Here is a 19,483-nt window from a genome sequence, read left to right on the forward strand (position 1 = left end):
CATGCAACTTTGTTCCCCTAATTCCTTTATTGTACAAGGACAACACCCCTCTGGGTCACTTAGACCTCACTCATTCTTTTGAGAACCTACGTCATGGCAATACAGCCTCTTATTGGGCTAAATGTATGAAGGATGTCTGTGCCAGCAGGTTTGCAAGCAGCAAAAAGCAGGAAACCTCCACAGTGTCCAGCAGGGGATGGCTTAAGAGATCATGGCACAACGTTACTGTAGGATTGCCCTGGGCATGGTGAGATCGCATATTAAATGAAATGTCATTTCATCCTCACAATAACCCAAGTGTGAAGGAAATCATTACTCCACTTAATGCTGACAGAGTGAGGCTCAGAGAGGCCAGATGATGTCACAGGCGAGTAAGTAGCCAGAGCGCCTGGATTCAAACTCAGCTCACACTCCTTCAGCCTACCTTAGTGTCTGTGCTTAGATCAGACTTCAACCCATCCTTCCAGCTAGATCCCACCAAACACCCCTGTAGTTGTCTCCTAACTTTGCCATTCAGGCAACCCAGCCTTTCTCCAAATGTATCACACCTTCTCACTCCTGCCTTTGTTGTCTCCCTCACCTGGAGCCTTGTTCTTCCCTGTATTCACTTGACTACTCTTCTCTCATGGCCCTGCTCAAACATCTCCATTTCCCTGGAGCCTTCCTGAATGCCTGGAGGCAGAAGAATTCTCCCCTGTACTTTGTACCAAGTTATACTGTTGGCACCTGCTGCCTTGTAGTGTTAATATGGCTCTGTGTTTGCCCTCCCCACAGGGCCTGGATCTTGTCCTTCTCTCTTCAACCCCCGTCCTCCCACCCATCCATCCATCTACCCATCCAATATTTTCTGTTATCGATATAACAAGAAAAGTACAGGGTACGTGGAGTGCAAGTGAGTGTGTCAGTGTGTGTGTGCACATGTGTGTGTGTGTGTGTGTGTGTGTGTGTGTGATTTCCCCACCTTGGAAATATATGGGTACTCACCTTGGGATTCAATGGGTCTGGTTAGTATCTGAACAGATATGTGCAAATGGGCCTATTTGCCCCGGCATTTTATGGTGAAAATTTTCACAAGCAAAAAGTTGAAAAAAAAAAACCCCACAATACAATATACACGAAATCTTACCCAACTGTCCATCTCATTCTGTGTGTTGTGTGTGAAAATCACGTGAAATTCATTAAGACAGCCTCCAGTCACTCCCTCTACCCATCTCAGAGGCTGAGCACAGATGTCACAGCTGCTTCCCCTTCTCATCTTTGTCTTATAATAGCCTTTCAAAAGGCACCTTCTGGAGAATTTGCTCAGGATTGCAGTACTCCTCACAGCCTCCGGGGGAGGCTTCTGACCTTTCCCTGTGGTTATCACCTAGCAAATGCAGCCATAACAAAGGGCAGAGGCCTCATTGTGAGGCCACACTACCCAATTAGCCCTCAAGAGCTGCCCCAGCCCAGCGTGAGAAGTGCACTCACTGCACTCTGGGATGTGTTTTAAACCTGCCGTGTTGGGCTCTGTGCCGGGGGGAGGTCTGACCACTTTCCATTACTAGCTTTGGTTGGTCTCTAAGTTTAGATCCTTGACCTGACATTCCAGGCTCCTCGTGCCAGGTTCTGTCTTCTCTCTTTCCTCTCAGCTCCTGCCTGCCCTGCATGTTTTTGTGTCCTAGGACAGCACTTTTGAGAAACACAGCTCTGGTGACACTGAATTCCTCTGGTTTTGAAAGTGCCAGGTCCATTCTGACTCCTTGCCGTTGCATAAGCGGTTCCCCCCCTGCCTGGAGTGCCCGTCCCCCCTTTCTATTGCCTGGTGAGCCCTCATTCTCCCGTAAGACCTGGCCTCCTCTGCTCACACAGCCCGGAAGGCTTCCAGAGGTACTTGCTCCAAGCCACCTCTGGCACAGGCTTGGGCTTTCTGGGGAGCAGTGGGTAGAATTCGGGAATCTCAGTGCCCCAGGAAAACTCTCCTCCTCGGGGCAGGGGGTCCTTGCTGATTCATTATCAGAATGTGTCTCCCCAGGAACTGAATTGTGTTGGCTGGGGTCCAGAACATCATTTCCCACCTCGTTCCTCCCACGTAGCACAAAGTAAGAGAACACAGAGGCTTGAGGCTCGAGGGTCGCCCCACCAGCACAGATGTAGCCCAGAGGCAAACCCAGGTCTGCCTTGTGCCTCAACCTCCCTCTCAGTGTTCCTCACAGACAAAATCCCAGAAGAAATGCCACTGGTGATAGGTTCTGTTCGCTAAAAAGAGGGATGAGGCCATCCAGAAAAGCCGCTAGGCTAGGGGCTCAGGTCTTTTCCCTTTCAAATTTTATCAGAGTCCAGCACTTTCTTTTCCCTTTTTACTGGAAGTGAAGTGAAGTTCCCCTTTTAAGGTTTAAGTACCACAGCTCCAGGCACAGCCCCTCGGGGAGCTGGCATTGTGCAAACAGCCAGCAATTTGGGGGGATCAGTTAAGGCTTGTCTGATTGGGTTTCACATCCGGCCTGACAGATAGATCTGATTTTCCAAACAATAATGTACACTGGAGAAGAAAACGGTATTCATCAGATAACCTCTGTATGCTAGGTACCTTCTGGGTGGACCAGGAGGCAATCCTGTGAAATAGGTGATTTGGTCCTTATTCTGCAAAAATTGGCACACAGAGAAGTGAAGGGGAGCCCCAGGGGCTGAAAAGCAAGGACTCTGGACAGATTTGGGTTCTGATTCCAGTGCTGTCATTTGAAGCTTTGTGACCTTGGGCACTGTACTGCAACCTCTCTGAACCTTAGTTTCCTCAGTTATAAAATTTGTAAAGTAATATGCCCTCCCTCACTCGGTGGATGTGAAAATGCAGAGTAAGTGTCTGTAAAACACTCGCTGCCTTGGCACATGGTAGATTCTCACCAAATGTCATCTGTATTATTGTGTAAAGCTCTACAGCCAGGAAATAGCACATATGAACACTCCATATATTGATTGAGTGTCTTCCAGGTGCAGACACTGTACTGGGCTCTTGGAATACAGCAATGAGGTGACAGACACATATAGAAGCTTCTGGTAGAGTGGGGGAGACAAAAATTAAGCAACTCACTGTAGAATTGCTCATTTAATAGTCATATTGATATATATATGTGTATATATATATATATATATGTCTGAATATCTATCTATCTATCTATCTATCTATCTATCTATCTATCTATCTATCTATCTATAGCACAAAACCTCCAGGTGGGAGATGGTGGATTTAACCCCAGAGCCATGAGAAGCTTCAAGGGTAGAGGGAGGGGTGTGAGCAAAGGGCGATGTGACAGGAGGCAGGAAGGGGCCCACTGCCCTCCTGTCCTGCTGTCTGTTCCAGGAGGTGGGGTGTGGCAGTGGAGGTGGGCCCAGGCTGAGCCCTGCTGACCACCCCCAGTAATCACCATAGGCCATGAGACAGAAGTCACTGGTTCCCGAAAAGGCAGTTTCTTGTCTTTATGAGCCCTCATTTCTTAGAACCTCCCCCCTATAATTGGCCATTTCAAATGTCCAATTACTGGTATCTGGTGTTGCAAGCATTAGAAAGTGGCCCCAGCAACAGACTCTCAGGAATTCCACCCCTGTCAGGAGTCCCAAAGAGGCCAGAGAAGCAGGAGTTATATCCAAGGGGCAACTTTCATTTCTTAAGAGGGAAGACAAGCCTTTGCAAGCTCCAGAGTGGCCATACTCACGTAGGGTGCTGAGCAAATGTGACCAAGGCTCAGAAGGTCCGTTGGAACTGAAATGACCTTGGTCTTTCCAGAGAGTCTTTTCTTCCCACTTACAGATGCCAGGCAAGGTGCAGCTCCACTTAAGAAATGCTGACTGCCTGTTAGGCGCTAGGAGCTCTGGGGCTCCTTCTTACCATCGCCCAGGAGCCTGATGCAAGCTTTGGGGCGGGGGCAGAGGAGAGAAACAAAGTGGACGTGGCAGGTCCCAGCCCCCACAGTTCAGACACAGCCAAGCAACCGGTAACAGGGGCCGTAGTGGGAATGATGAGGGGCTGTGGGAACTCAGAGGAATGAGGTTGGACTCTGTGGCTAGTGGCAGGTGACAGCTCTGTGTGCGCCCGCACTTTACTGAGCCTGGAAAACCCTATTAATGTTAAGAACACTCAGACTCCTGACCTAGCAGTTGCGTTTCTAGGATTTTGTGCTGTGACTCCCCACAGCACTAACTGTGTTAGCAAAAGCTGGAAATGGTGTAGAAGTGCAGAGGACACAAAGCAATGAAGCTATCAAAAAGACTGAGTAGGTTGTCTGGGCTGATGTGGGATGGTCTCCAAACATGTGCTGAGGAGGATAGGAATAGGGGGAATGTGTGTCCACACCCCCACCTCCTGGAACAGACAGCAGGACAGCAGGGCAGTGGGCCCCTTCCTGCCTCCTGTCACATCGCACACACATCCACACGTGACTGACTGAGGAAGGGTACTTGCCAGAAGGGTAAGGTGGGTGGTTCCCTCTGGGGACTTGGGGGTTGAGCCACAGGTGGGAGAAAGACTTCTTTTTTGTTTTGCTTTTAAGATTCATTCATTTATTTATTTGAGAGGGTGGGGAGGGAGAGCACAAGTGGAAGGAGCAGAGGGAGAGGGAGAGAGAATCTCAAGCACACTCTGCCCTGAGTGCAGAGCCCGACATGGTGCTTGATCTCAGGACCCTGAGATCAGGACCTGAGCCTAACCAAGGGTCACACCTTCAACCAACTGTGCCACCCAAGCACCCCATGAGACTTCTTTTACTATATGCCCCTTTGGGACCTTTTGAACCTTTTTGCTTTGGGGATATATCACCGATTCAGAACCTAACAGCCACATAGTTTGACAGGTGGAGAAGGGAAGGGGCAGAGTGTGCCTGGCAGAGGGAACAACACATGGGGATGGCAGCGGGGTGATCACATCATGCCGAGGAGCAGGACCAGCCATGTGGATAGTCAGGGCTCCAGGCCAGGGCTGGTACTCAGTCTGCTAAGTCCAGGGGCCCCGGCTAAGAAATCCTCCACTCCAAGCTCATTGCCTGCAGGCACCATACTCTCCTCACACTCACTGCACAGGTTTGGGAGTCACTCTGGTCATGCCATGCCCCTCCAATGCTTTCTTGTTGTTAGCATAAGGAACACCATGCCTGCCACACCCTGTATGATCTGGCCTCTGCCAACCTCTCTGGCTGATTCTCCAGGGGAAGTTGGAGCTGGGGATGGAGTGCCCAGGAGGTTAGACTTAGATGTCAGAGAAAGACAAATACTATATGACTTCACTCATATGTGGAATTTAAGAACATAGGGGAAGGGAAGGAAAAATAAAATAAAATGAAAATAAAGAGGGAGAAACACCATAAGAGACTCTTAACTCTACGGAACAAAGTGAGGGTTGCTGGAGAGGAGGTGGCCGGGGCATGGGGTAACAGGATGATGGGCATGAAGGAGGGCACTGGATGGAATGAGCACTGGGTATTGTATGCAACTGATGAATCACTAAATTCTACCCCTGAAACTACTAATGTGATATATGTTAATTAAGTTGAATTTAAATTAAAATTTTTTTAAAAAAAGAGTTTGGACTTAGTTCTGAAGGCAATAGAAAGCCACTGGGGCTTCAATCAGCAGGCTCAAGATTACCCAGGAAACTGGTAGCAGATCTGGGAACACGGCTCTCCTGATCCCACAACCAACCATCAATGAGGACGCTCTTCTTCCTCCTTAGCAAGTATAGAATTCTTATCTCATAACAAGCCTGGGGCTCTCTCTACATACATCATCTTGTTTATGCTTTACCACAGCATCTTGAGGCAAGAGATCTATTCTGCATTTTACAAAAGTAGGAACCAAGGCTCAGAAAAGTTCGGGAACTTGCCCAAAGTCTCAGCACCGTTAAGCGGAAAAGTCAGGATTTGAATCCAGGTCTGCTGGACTCTGGAATCCCTGTACTGGGCCACTATGTATTTATCTTTTCCTGTGGAGAAAGAAATTACTGTTTGAGCTTTTTAAAGAGATAGTGTGATTGCCTGGGCATCTTCAGCATGAAACACTTCCTTCTTTGCAATAGCATTAACGTTAGTCTTTCATCTTTGTGGTTGTAGACTTCTACTCCCTTTCCAGCAGTAGGCTAGACATTTGGTAAAAGCCCTACAGGCAGGAAAAGACCTCTGGTGGAGGCCGTTCTTTAGAGAGAAAGGTGCTGGATCCCAGTCATCTGAGCTTTGGTCTCACCTTTCATTTCCTCAAGGGGCCCAAAGCCAGGAATTGTGTTTGCTTCTGTCCTCAAGCATGTCTTGTTTCAAGCACTGCAGCCCGCTCGGGGCCCCTCTGCACAGGCTGAATGGTGAATGGGTCCGAAGGCTGTCCAGAATTTGGGGCAGCTCGGCACAGGGTGGGGAGAGCCCCACCCACTCCTTAGCCTAGAGTAAGGCCATGGGATCAAAGTGGACAATTTTTTATGATGAATGTTACCACCTTGGCATCACACTGACGGGAACAGTGAGATCCACACACTGGACCAGAAGCCGGGATACTGTTCACTTCCATTTGCTGGGCACCTACAGATAGTTTACTATCCCTGTGAGGCCAAGATTATTATTATTATTCCTTCTTTGACAGATGGTGAAACTCATGTTCAGAGAGGTTAAGGTCACTTGTCAAGGGCACATGGCTGGTAAAGAGGCAGGCAGGGGGCTTGGAACCAGGCCTGATTCATAGTCTCTGAATGTCCAAGACATGCATCTCCCTGCTCATCCTCTGATTATCTGTGCGACCAGTTCTTGGTGAGGTGATTTCTTATCAGTGAGAGACCCTATGCTGTTTGCCTGGCCTCTGCCAATGGCTGGATGTGGGAACCTGAAGCCACATTTGGTGGCAATAAACTCCCTTAGATATTGTTTGTCTGAGAAAGTCTTTATTTCTCTTTCATTTTTCGTTTCAATTAAGGTGAGTTCACATAACAGTGAATGAACCATTTCGAAGTGTACAGTTCAGTAGCATTCGGTACATTCATAATGTTGTGGTACCAAAACATGTTCATCACCCCCAAAAGAAACTCCACACCCCTTAAGCAGTCACTCACCATCCCCTCTTATCCTGGTCCCTCCCAACTACCAATCTGCTTTCTGGCTTTTTGGCTTTGCCTCTTCTGGATATTGTGGGCACAACGTGTGCATAAAATTGAGAAGCATGGGGCTGGGGCAGACCCCTGATTCTCTTTTCTACTCTCTGCCTCCCTTTCATCCACCTAGGTGCTCAGCTAAGTACTTAGGTATCATCACCCCTGACATCCAACCTACCAGCAAGCCCGGGGAACCTGCCTCTGAAATGTGTATATCTAGGATGTGGCTACTTACTTTCCTTGGCCTCTGCCACCAGTGCGGTGTTGGTCCAAGCCAGTAACACCTCTTGCCTGGGCTTTTTTTTTTTTTTTTTTTTTTTTTAAGATTTTATTTATTTATTCATGAGAGACAGAGAGAGAGAGAGAGAGAGAGAGAGAGAGAGGCAGAGACACAGGCAGAGGGAGAAGCAGGCTCCATGTAGGGAGCCTGATATGGGACTCAATCCTGGGACTCTAGGATCACGCCCTGGGCCGAAGGCAGCACTAAACCGCTGAGCCACCCGGGGATCCCTTGCCTGGGCTTTTTCATACCACTCTCGACTGGCCTCCCTTCTCTCTTGCCAATGCTGTACTGTGACACCCTCTCCTTGGCTCAGAAGGCCCCATGGGATCTGCACCCTACCTACCTCTCTGGGATCCTACATAATGCCTAAGGTCTCAGTGGGCACCTGGCCCCTCTGACCTTGCTCCAGTGCTGTGGACATGTCACTCGCTCCTCCTTGGAAGTGTGCCTGTGGTGTGCTACTAACCTGGACATTCCACTCTTGGCACAAATATCAGTTCCACAGACGGGCCCTCCTTGACCCCCCAAAGCAGCTCTCATCACCTCTATCATATCCCTCCCTTTGGCTTCCACAGAGCACATTTTTTCCCCTGGCATTTTTCTTGCTTCCCTATATTTGTTCACTATCTCTCTCTCCCCACTGGAACATGGGTACCACAAGGGCCAGGATCCATTCTGTCTTATTCCCTGACAGGCATTTAATGAGGGCTCAATTAATACTTATTGGATTGACATGTTGAAAACAACTGTCATAACAATATAATATCCCATTTACTGGGCACTTTCAAGGTGCCATGCGATGTTCTAAGTACTTCATACACTTTATCCCATTTAATCTCTGCAACAACCCTATTATGTGGATTCCATTATTCATTTCCATTTTCTAGATAAGGAAATTGAGGTTTAAGTTGTTTTGTGACTTGGCCAAAGTCCATGGCCAGCAATGGCTTGGCAAGTGTGAGGAAAGTCTGGGGAAGGGCTTTCAGAGCAGGAATTGGACCAGACCAAATGAAAATTCTGCCTTGGTTCTTCTGCAGGGGGTGAGACCCTGGATTGCCAATGTTTGTAGGGGGGCCCAAATCTCTGCCATCTGGCGGGGGAGAGGTAGGGTAGAGGGGGCACAGGGTTAGGAATTTAAACCCTGAGTCTGAGTCCCTGGTATGACTCTGACTGGCTATGTTACCTTCAACAAGTTCTCCACCCTCAACGTCCTCAGCAGAAAAATGAGGAGATGGGCTTATAATATCCTAAAGATTTCTTCCAACAAATTTATGTTTGTGTATGTAGAGAGGTGCTGGGAAAGATGGAATCATGAGCTCCCAAAATAACAAAATAGGAGTACTCTGGATAGAAACAACATTTAGTGGTCACCCCGTAGTCAAGAACCCCTTGTACAGCATCCCTAAAACAGGTAGTGAGGCACAATCACCTTGCATACCTCCAATGATGGAGGACTTACTATCTCAGAAATTATTTGCCAACTAGTCACAGCCATTTAAAGACATTATAGAGCCAACACACTCTTTGTTTTGGAGGCTACCCCACTGCATAATAAATGCATTTTAATGTATGCATATTCCAAAGAAAAGAAAATGTGTACTTAGCTATTTAGTATAATGAGGCTGCCACTGACCAGCTGTCATAGTGGCATATTCGTAGATAGCCAATTAAACATTTATTACTTGCAATTTTGTGATTTTCTTTTTGTATTTTAGATCTAGAGTGTGTGTGTGTGTGTGTGTGTGTGTGTGTGCCTATATGAGTTTGCAGACATTTTTATAGCTTCCTTAAAGCTCTGAAGTCCCATAGAACAAAATACCCTTTGCCAGGCAGTTCGACAGAGCCCGTTGTTCTCCTGAGTGTTTGCTTCTTTACCATCAAACAGCCCTTGGGCCCTCAGACTGGACTCTCTGCCATCATCACTGCCACCACGGCACTTGCCTGTAGCTGCTACCATCCACGTCCTGGCCACCATCATCTCCATCACCATATCACCTCCCCCCACCTCTGGCCACAATTGTCCCAGGCGCTGGACACGGGAGCCGCCCCAGCCAACACGGGATCACCCTCCCTCTCCATTCCTCTTCCCCCCAATCTCACTCCAGGTTTTGCCCTTCTGACAAGGTACAGCTTGCTCCTACAGGTGACAGTCTTGCAGCCGGCCGGCCAGGTCACCTTAATGATGGCGGCAGCAAACAGTGAGCATTTGCCCGGAACATTCACACACACTGGCTATCTTACATAATCCTCTCTGTCCTCTCCCACTTTCCATTGCCCCTCCACATACTTGTGCCCTCATTTTGGGTCCTGCAGGAGAACTCTGGCGCAATCCAGGCAGTCACTATTACCCCATTTTGCAAATGTGGCACAGAGAGGCGAACCGCCTAGGCCAAGGCTGGAAGAAGCCCCTTGGTTTCCCATTCCCGACAGCTTACCCCGTTCCACACCCCCTGTGTTTCTCAAACCTCATTCGATCATGCACCACTTCCAGGATTCTTGCCAAAACCACAAAATACTAGTCCTTGTTTTTCACTTCGTATTTTTCTTTAATGTGATTGAATTTATTGCAAAAGGAATTGTTTCAGGGATGCCTGGGTGGCTCAGTGATTGAGCATATGCCTTTGGGTCAGGTCGTGATCCCAGGGTCCCACATCGGACCCCCCCAGGGAGCCTGCTTCTTCCTCTGCCTCTGCCTTTCTCTCTGTGTCTCTCACGAATAACTAAATAACATCTTAAAAAACAAAAATAAAAACAAAACAAAACAAAAAACAAGGAGCCCTCCCCAGCAGCTACAGTGCATTCTAATTCCAGCTCTGCTACTTACCAGTGAGGCAATCCTGGCCAGGAGACTTGGCTTGGAGCCCCAATTTCCCTTCCCGTGAAATGGAGATAACAACCCCAACTACATAAGGGTGGGGAGAGGCTCTCGGGCTTAAGAGCAAGGCACTTCTAGGGCCAGGTACCCCACTGCTTCTCTCCGCAGGGCATGGTGTCTCTCTGCCTCAGATTCCTCTACGGGGAGAATGGAAATGATGATAGTTTCTACATTATCTGACTGTCGTAAGGAAGAAACGGGCATAGGTGTGTAAAACCTCAGTAGTTGGTGCTCAGTGGGTATGAACTGTCTACATCATGCCCAAGCACTCAGCACGATGGTTTACCCAGACCCTGTCTTCCTCTAGCTGCCCCCCGCACCCCCCACCAACTAGGCTCTGTCCTGCCTTGTCCCTTCTCCTTCCACGACCTCACCATGTCCCCTCCATCAGCTACATCCCCTGGCAATACCCTGAGTTCCTAGACCCTGCCCTGGAGGACCAACCCATGGCTCTTCGGCCTCTGCCCTAGATGCCAGGCTTCCCAGAAATGTCCACTCAGCCCAGTCCAAACACAGAACAAATTGTAGGTTTAACTGTATTATTCCCGACAGTTGAGTGCTTGGAATGACTTCTAGGTCTAATTTCTTAAAACTAGAAGATTGGTTCAGCAAATTATGTCATAACGGGATCTTGATAGCCATCACTATCACGTCTTGGAAACTATGAAATAATAAGGGAAAATGTTTATATTTAAGTAATAAAATAGCAAGATTGAAATTGTATAGAGAAGATGTATATTATGACTGAGAATGCCTATCTTGTTAACCTACAGGAGGAAAAAACAACTAGAATTAATGTCTAGAAGGGCAGACTGGATGGTAATAGTGGTTTTCTTTGGATGGTGGCACAATGACTTATTACTACCTTCTTCTAAATTTCTTTATTCAAAATTTCTACATTGAGAATTAATTCTACAGTGACTGAAAAAACAACACAAAGACGCAGAAGTGTGTATGCTGTACTTCTTGGATATCAGATATGCATAGACACAGATATATATATATATACATATATATACATATGCTATATATATATATATATATATATATATATATATATGCTTTTTTGCACAAAGAAAATTTGGAAGGATACACAACAAACAAAAGTGAGCCCCTCACTTGGGCAGATGGGGGCAGGGTGGAGTGAGGCTCCCCTGTGCACCTTTGATATCGTACTTCTGACCCCATGAATGTTTTCTCTAATCAGAAAGTGAAAAGAAAAAGAAAACATAACTATCTAATAAACCTTTAGCCATGGCAATATTTTCCCAAATGGGCTCTGCGGACATTTGTTCAAGTTGCTGAGTCTGTCAGCATGTGCTGGGATTGAGAGAGGCTGGGGATTGCAGAGCTCCCAATAAGCCAAATAAGGTCCCAGAGCCCACCCCCATCCTGCCTTATCTTTCCTACAGAGCCTACCTGAAGAATGATGCTCCCAGGACCAGTTTCGGGAATACAGGACACGAGAAAGTTAGAAGGCTGGTCATGCTTCCTGAGCCAGGCAGGCTGTGTATGGATTGTTTTCACCCGCTGTGGGCCTGTGGGGGTGTGGGCATGCCTTGGTCAGAGGGGTGGTCACTGTGGTCACTACGGGCCCAGTACCACCAGATTGCCAGCTTCTTTTGAATAAGCTGGGTTTTAAATGAAATCTGGCTATAAAATAAAATATCTAACCTTTTCAATGCAATCTCTTCTCTTTTTTTCCCCCTAACATCGTATGATTCCCTGCAAAAGTCCTCCACGAGCTATGAGCTCAGCACGTTGCCGACATTCTCAGAGAGCCATGTTGGCCCTGAGGATTTTTCTCTTCTAGTCCCCCACCCTCTTTCATGATGGCTTTGAGAATTTTGACCCAGATCAGCATCAAACTCATTGGCCAATTGCTCAGGGGAGTTTGCCTTCCTTCTGGTTGAAAATTGGGCTGACATCCATCCATCTCTGCCCCCGGAGTATGGGAAGGAGTCTGGGAGAGGGCCGACTAACTCTAGCAACCAGCCGTCCCGTGGGGAGTGAACCTCTGCGCCAGGCAGTGACAGTTAGTGGCCCTGCAGCTGGACTCCCACTCTGGGCTCTAACAGCCTTCTGGTGCCGGTGTCTGCACACTCCCCCCACATCACCACCTGCCCCCCCCCCCCCACGCTGCCCTCTTCAGCTTCAGTTTCCCTTCCCCTCCTGCCATCACACCCTTTGTGCGCCAGCCAGCCAGGAAGTCTCATCCTTCCTTTAACTCTCCATATTCTCTCATCTCAGGGCCTTTGCACATTGTGATCCCTTGGTCAGGATCATCATCTCCTGCTGCTGCCTCTGCCCTTCTCAAACGATACATCCCTGTGCCTTTTCTGTTGTAGCCAGCCCCCCAGGAGGCTGGCATCCACTGTTCCTGCACTGTTCGTTATTTAGACTCCCCTTTCTCCTTCAACCCACGTTCCCTTCATGTGCTGTCACCCCCCAAAACAGCTTTTAAACCTGTTCCCTTGTCTCCAGTGGCAGTGTTCCAGCCTTTATCCAGCTCACCTGGATGACAGAAGGGCTGTCCTGACTGCACTCCAGGTCTCGGCTCCCTCATCAGCCCCACCTGCCTCCACATTATCTGAGGAAAGGGCGTTTTAGAAAACACATCCTGATCACCTCTATTCTCTGCCTAAAACCCTCGTGTGGCTCCCCAGCCTACAGGACAAAGTGCAAACTCCTCAGTTTGGCATTGTGGGATCCAACCCTGGGGACTCCTCTGTTACCTCCTTCCACTGCCCCTCACGCCACAGGCAAAACCTAGCTGTCTGGCATGCACCTGGAGGTTTTGTGGCTCTGTGTCTTTGTACATCTCTTTCTCCACCTGGAATATGCTTTGACTACCAGTTGCCCTCCCCATTCACCTCTACTCCCAACTCTGTGAATCCAGGGTTGGAGGTTAGATTATTTTTGCAGCAAAGGCAGACGATTCCAGAGCTGAAAGTGGTTGAGGTGGAACGCCTGGGGGGCTCAGCGGTTGAGCATCTGCCTTCGGCTCAGGTTGTGGTCCCCGGGGTCCCGGGATCAAGTCCCACATCGGGCTCCCCATGGGGGGCCTGCTTCTCCCTCTGCCTGTGTCTCTGCCTCTCTCTGTGTCTCTCATGAATAAATAAATAAAATCTTAAAAAAAAATGAAAGTGACTGGAGGTATCCAGTCCTTGCTGGAGCTGTTGACAATTCTCCCTGCTGTTCCTGGAGGTAGGGCACCAGGTCAAGGCCACCACATGTTCCTGGAGACTGTCCATGGGGCTGGCGATAATCAGCCCTCTGCTTGCTCCAATCTATGACCAACTTGGCTCCAGCTACCTTTCCCTCACTGCCACGGCGCCAGGCCCGCGCCCTCCTGGCAGTGCTGTCACACGGAAGCTGGCATCAAGAAGGACAGAGTCAGGTTCTATGAGATCAGCCAGTGTGCCCCTGCCTGGTTTTCGGATGGAGCAGTTGGGGGCTCAGAGAGGGACAGTGGCTTGCCCGGGGATGATGAAAGGTGTCATCCTTTCATGCCTCGGAGTCATGCCTCGGAGCCCAGCATTTCCAGATCAGATAGTTAAAAAAAAAAAAAAAAAAAAAAAAAAAAAAGAACAATCAAAGAATACCCTGAGATTCACTAGCAAGGGCCTGGGGAGGAGGGCCTTAAATTGACAGGACAGGGCAGGCCTACCGAGGCTGACCCCAGAGCTGCTATGCACCTGGTGGTCCTGCAGAGGAAAACAGCCTGAGCCGTGCAGGACTTTAGTGGGGACCAGATTGCCGTTGTGAGGTCAGTGTGGTTGGTATATGGTAAGTGAGCAGAGATGCAGTCAAAGCTACAGGCAGGGCCTGATCACAATCGTGTTGGGCCTTATAGACCTCGGTAGGGTTTGCATTTTAGTCCACGTAAGGGAATGACACAATCAAGTTTTGACTCTGATCTGAGTAGACAGTTCTGCAAACTATATATACAAATGGCCAACAAGCACCTGAAAAGATGTTCAAAATCATTAGCTCTCAGGGGAATGCAAATCAAGACCAAAATGATACCACATCATACCCACAGAATCCAAAAGTTGGGTAATTACGGTTGGTGAGGATGAAAAGAAGCTGGAACCTTCATCACACTCTGGTGGGGCAGTAAAAGGTTCAGGTGCTGGGGTGCCTGGGTGGTACAGTTGGTTCAGCATCTGACTCTTGATTTGGGCTCAGGTCATGATTTCAGGGTCATGAAATTGAGCCCAGCATCAGGCTCCACGCTCAGCACAGTCTGCTTAAGATCCTTTCTCTCCCTCTGCCCCTCCTCCCCGTCTCCACTCAAGCATGCATGCTCTGTCTCTCTCTCTCTCATATAAATAAAAAAATAAATAAATCTTTTTTAAAAAATAGGTTTAGCTGCTTTGAAAAACGCTCTGGTAGTTCTTCCTCAAAAGGTTAAACACAGCATTACTATATGGCTTAGTAACTCTTCTAGATATATCCCTGGAAGAAATGAAAATATGTCTTCAAAATCGGTACACAAATGTTCATAGCAGTATTATTCATAATAGCCAAAAAAGTGTTAACAACTCAAATGCCCATCAATTGATGAATGGGTGAACAAAATGTGGTGTATCCTCGAGTGGAGTATTATTTTGGTCACATAAAGGAATGAAGTATTGATACATGTTACATACAACACAGATGAACTTTGAAAACTTGCTAAGTGAAATAAGCCAGACACAAAAGGCCATCTCTTATTCCATATAATCACATATTATATGATTCCATTGATATGAAATGTCCAGAATAGGCACATCTATAGACAGAAAATAGATTAGCAGCTGCCTAGTTTTGAGAGGGAATGGGGATTGGTTGGGGGGATGACAGTTAATGGGTACAAAGTTTCTTTAGGGGTGATGAAAATGTTCTGTAATTAGATCATGGTGATGGTTGCACAACATACTGAAAACCATTGACTTGTAGACTTTAAATGGTGAGCCTTATGGCATATGAATCACGTCTCTATAAAGCTTGAATTTTGTTCTGAAGGACCACTCTGGTTGCTGGTGGGGGCAGAGTGGCAGCAAGGAGGCCAGGCAGCCAATAATGCAATCACAGGCTCAAAGCGCCCAGCACACAGGAGGCACTTAGTGACTATCTGTGGACGCCTCGCACAGGCTGATCCTTTTTGGGAAAGCCCGTCTCTTCTCATCCAGCCTTTCTTAACTCTGCACTGTTGACATTTTGCACAGGATGAGTCCTTGCTGTGGAGGCACCATGGGATGTGCATCATGGGATGTTTAGCAGCACCCCTGCCTCTACTCTCTAGAGGTCAGCACATCCCCCCACCCAAGTTGTGACGATCAAAAATATCCCCTAGGAGACCAAACTGACCCCAATTGAGAACCACTGCTCTAACCTCTTCTGCTCAGCTGGTAAATCCTTGCTTATCCTTCCAGAATCATTTCCCATATTATTTCTTCTTGGCAGCCTTCACCTCTCATTCCCAGTTTCTTAAACAAACCCCCATCCTAACCCTGAGCACATTGTTTACACACCACTCTCCCTCACAGCTGTGTAGAGATGGCACCTTTGGGTTCCAACATCTAGTGCAAAACCTGGCCTTTGGAGGTCGCCACTGAGCCATTTCCTCATCTGCCAAGTGTGGAGATGCACTGCCTCCCCCACGGTTTCCGTGATTAGTGCTCAAATGTAAGCTAACTGATCTGTTCACCACTCCTGACTCTGGGTAAAGGAGTGTAGGTAGGTTCAGGATCCAGATGGCCTGGGTTTGAATGCTGTGGGATGCGAGGCAAGTGACTGAGTCATCTGACTCTTGATTTCTTCTCTGTAAAATGGGGATATTGATAGTACCTACCCTATAGGGTTATACGAACACAAAGCAAGAACCACAACAAATGTCAAATATTATTGGTAATAATCATTTACTATCCTTTCTTCTTTCCAAGGGGCTTTCTGGGATTCAGCAGAGAGGTGGTCCGGTCACTGGTAAGTGTCCATGTGTGAGCCCTGTCCTGGGTGCTGGCCAAAAGGTGGAGATGGATGGGTTATATTGTCACGAGAAGCCAGACACAAGTTCTGTGTCCACTAATGAGCATATTCCATAAACATGGAAAGTTCAGAAATTCTAAAGAGTTAGGGAACAAATATCCCATAATCCTGCCATCCACAGGCAAATATTGCTAACATTCTTTGGTCTATTTCCTTCTAGTCTTTTTTCTAAGTGCTTGCCCACAAATTTGTGACCATACCCTATATATGCATATGTATAAGCATGTCCTCATTCATTAAAAAACTCTCCATTTTTAGTAGCCACATGATTGTCCCATAATTTACTTAATTGATCCCCTAACTGGACATTTAGGCACTCTCTGATTGTTGATGAGAATCTTTGCATCTGAAAGAGCCTTTGTTCATATTCCCATCACTTCATCTGGATGTCTTCCCTTCTTTTAAAACATTTTTGGCAAAGGAACCTCTCTAGCTGGCGGAGACACCCATTTCCCCATAGCTAGGCATCCATTTTTCCCATCATCAGGGATTTCTTCCCCCAGGCTGAGCTAAATCCTTGGAATTGGGACTTAATCCTGTTTCCCCTTCTCCGAGCATTGATGATGGACCCCAGCTGGACTTCTTTTTGCCTGGACGTGTCAGCTGGGAGGGTCAGTTTAGTTAGTCATCCGTGGATGGAGACCAAAAAGTGTCCGTGAAGCCAGGAGAAGTAGCTGAGGCCAAAGTTAATGGAGACAAAGTTGACTAGGACAAAGTGATGGAGGAAGAGAACTGTTGGCTGGCTTGGGTGAGCCAGCCTGAGATCTGCTTTCTATCTGTGGTGCTAAATAGTGACCTTCCTTCCTTCCTTCCAGACACCTAGAGAAATCATCACTAGGCAAAGGTATCCCAATCCCGCTGCCAGACTCAGTCACACTTTCTCCACTGTTTATACAGCAGCTCCTCCTATTACATGTGGATGGTGAAACCAGTGCTGACTGGGCCCCTGCCAGGTCCCATGCTAGGCACCTTCCACAGTCATATTTGGGATCCAGTGTGGTACCATCAGAAGAACTTGGAATCAGGCAGATCTAGGATCAATCCCAACACAAGCACGTCCCAACAGTGTGACCATGTGGAAACCATTTACCCTCATGAGACTTGGTTTCCTGGCCTGTTATTTCAGTGTTTAATGGGACCAGCTTCCCAGGATCCTTGCGGAGACTATAGCCTACACTGGATGCATAAGGCACCAAGTCCCAGGCCTGCACAGAGCAAGGGCAGGAGAAATGTGACTTTCTCGTTCCATTCAATTCTCATTATATCTCACAGTCAAAAATGTCAATAAATGTAATCTATCTCATTGCCTTTTATAACCTCCAGCAACAGGGCGCTCATTAGTAAGTATGAATTTATAAGGTCCCATTACAAATAAGATACTGAGGCTCAGAGAGATTCCACCAGGAGTTCTCCCGGACAGACTGTCATCTCACAGATTTCATGTCTCAGAGAACCATCAGGATGTGTGTCTGGAGTGGAAGGGGCACCTGCCCCCCACCCCCCTTCCCTGCACCCTGCTTCATGCTCAACTGGGCCACTGGCCACCTCTGGCAAAGGAGACCAGAAATGACCTGCCACGTAAAAATGAGTTCCCAGCAGGCAACCAGAACCGGGACTCTGGCCATTGAAGTTTAGGGTATGAGGGCTGCCCTGGAGGGACACCACAACCGGCGGGTACTTTGCTGCTCCATCTTCTTAACCTCATAGCCTTCTCAAAGGGGCCGTCAGCATACCCACCCCTCTTTGCAGAGTTGGAAACTGAGGTTCACATGGTCAAGGTCAACTGCAGGTGTTTCAACCAGCGAACCGGGATTCCTAGCCAAGGCCACGTGCCCAGCTCATCCCAGACCCAAATGGGTCCAGGCAAGCCCTGCCCCGACCTTGCTACTGGGCAGAGGCCAGCAGCCCAGGAGGACGAAGGCCAAGTGCCTCGGCTCCCGAGGAGCTCAGAGCCCCTTCCTGCCCACCCCCAGCCTTCTCCTGGCTTTCCTTAAGCAGAATGTCGTTCCGTGCTCCCGCAGACACAACGCCCCGAGAAAATGCCATCGCCCTGGGGCCGCGGCCAAAGCAGGGACCTCTCCGGCGCGAGCGGACTTCCCAAATCCACCCCCACGCGGGCAGAGGGGACAACCCACGGACCCCGCGCCCCGAGCCCGGCTGTGACCCGGGGCTGCCTCCGTCCTTGCAGCGCCCCCTTGGCGCGCGCACGGCCCCCGCGGGTCACAGAGAAGGAAACTGAGGCTCGCAGGCGGAGAGAATCGTCCAAGGTCAGGCACAGTCCGCGAGCCGCGGCGGGGCCGAGCTCGCACTCGGGGTTAGGGTCACGGCGGCGGCGGGGACCCCCCCCCCCCATCCGAGGCCCCGCGGGGAGGCTCGGCGGCCGCGTTACCTTGAGCGCCGCGCGGGGCGGCTCCGGCTTCGGCTCCAGGCTCCCGGCGTCCAGCGCCCGCGCCGGCTCCGCTCCGGGCAGGGATGGAGCGAGCGCCCCGCCCGCCCGCGCCCCGCGCCCGGCGCCCACTTCCTCGTCTCCGCCCCCAACTCGCTCCTCCTCGCTCGCAGCCGCTCCCGCCCACCCTCCCCGGCCCCTCCCGGGCTCCCTGCTCCCCGCTTTCTCTCCCTCTCCCCTGCCGCCTCCGTGCACAGCACACGGCTTTGCTCCCTCCCCGCAGGCCCTCTCCCCCACGCTCCCCTACTTTCTCCCAGACCTTCTTTCCTTCCCTCTCTCTCCGGCTCTGACGTGTCCCCCTTCGTCTTTCTTTCTGTCACACTACCCCTCTTCCCTTCATTCCCCCCCTCACTTGCAACCACTCCCCCACTCTCCTCAGCCCTGGCTGGGACCCAGATGCAGTTGTGAGATGGTAGCAGTGGAAGGGCACCCCCAGCTGTGGCCCAGGAATCAGGTGGCACCACTCAGCAGTGGGTGCCCAGCACTCTGCCACCTGGAATCAGGCTACAGGAGAGAAAGCACTAGTTTCTGGGAAAAAGCCTGGATAATTCTGAGATCAATGGAACTTCAGAAAACCCCAAACTGGGTTTGTTCTAGTTGGAAGAAGGGATGGAGGAAGAGAAGAGGTAGAGAAGAGGGTCTTAGGAAAGGGGCTTTTGGGTATGAAAACAGAGGCTCTCAGATGGGAAAACCCTTAAATGTCAAGATGTCAAGGCTGCTGTGCTAACCATGCGGACATGGATAGAGGTA

The 19,483-nt window shown here is 49.1% G+C and overlaps 1 protein-coding gene across 9 annotated transcripts in view; it reads right to left on the reverse strand.

Moving 5' to 3' along the window:
* Positions 1–18,817, reverse strand: part of HRH2 (histamine receptor H2) — a 72,485-nt gene extending 53,668 nt beyond the window's left edge. For 8 of the 9 annotated variants that reach the window (XR_013378084.1, XM_077895489.1, XM_077895485.1 and 5 more), the window contains exon 1: positions 18,677–18,817. The gene's annotated coding sequence lies outside the window, so the exon portion shown is untranslated. Of the gene's footprint in view, positions 1–1,126; positions 1,344–18,676 lie in introns of those variants that run through there. The other variant, XM_077895482.1, reaches the window with a different exon arrangement.
* Between the last annotated feature and the right edge of the window lie 666 nt (positions 18,818–19,483).

The sequence above is a fragment of the Canis aureus genome, chromosome 4, assembly GCF_053574225.1.
Source record: "Canis aureus isolate CA01 chromosome 4, VMU_Caureus_v.1.0, whole genome shotgun sequence".
NCBI classification, from domain to species: Eukaryota; Metazoa; Chordata; class Mammalia; order Carnivora; family Canidae; genus Canis; species Canis aureus.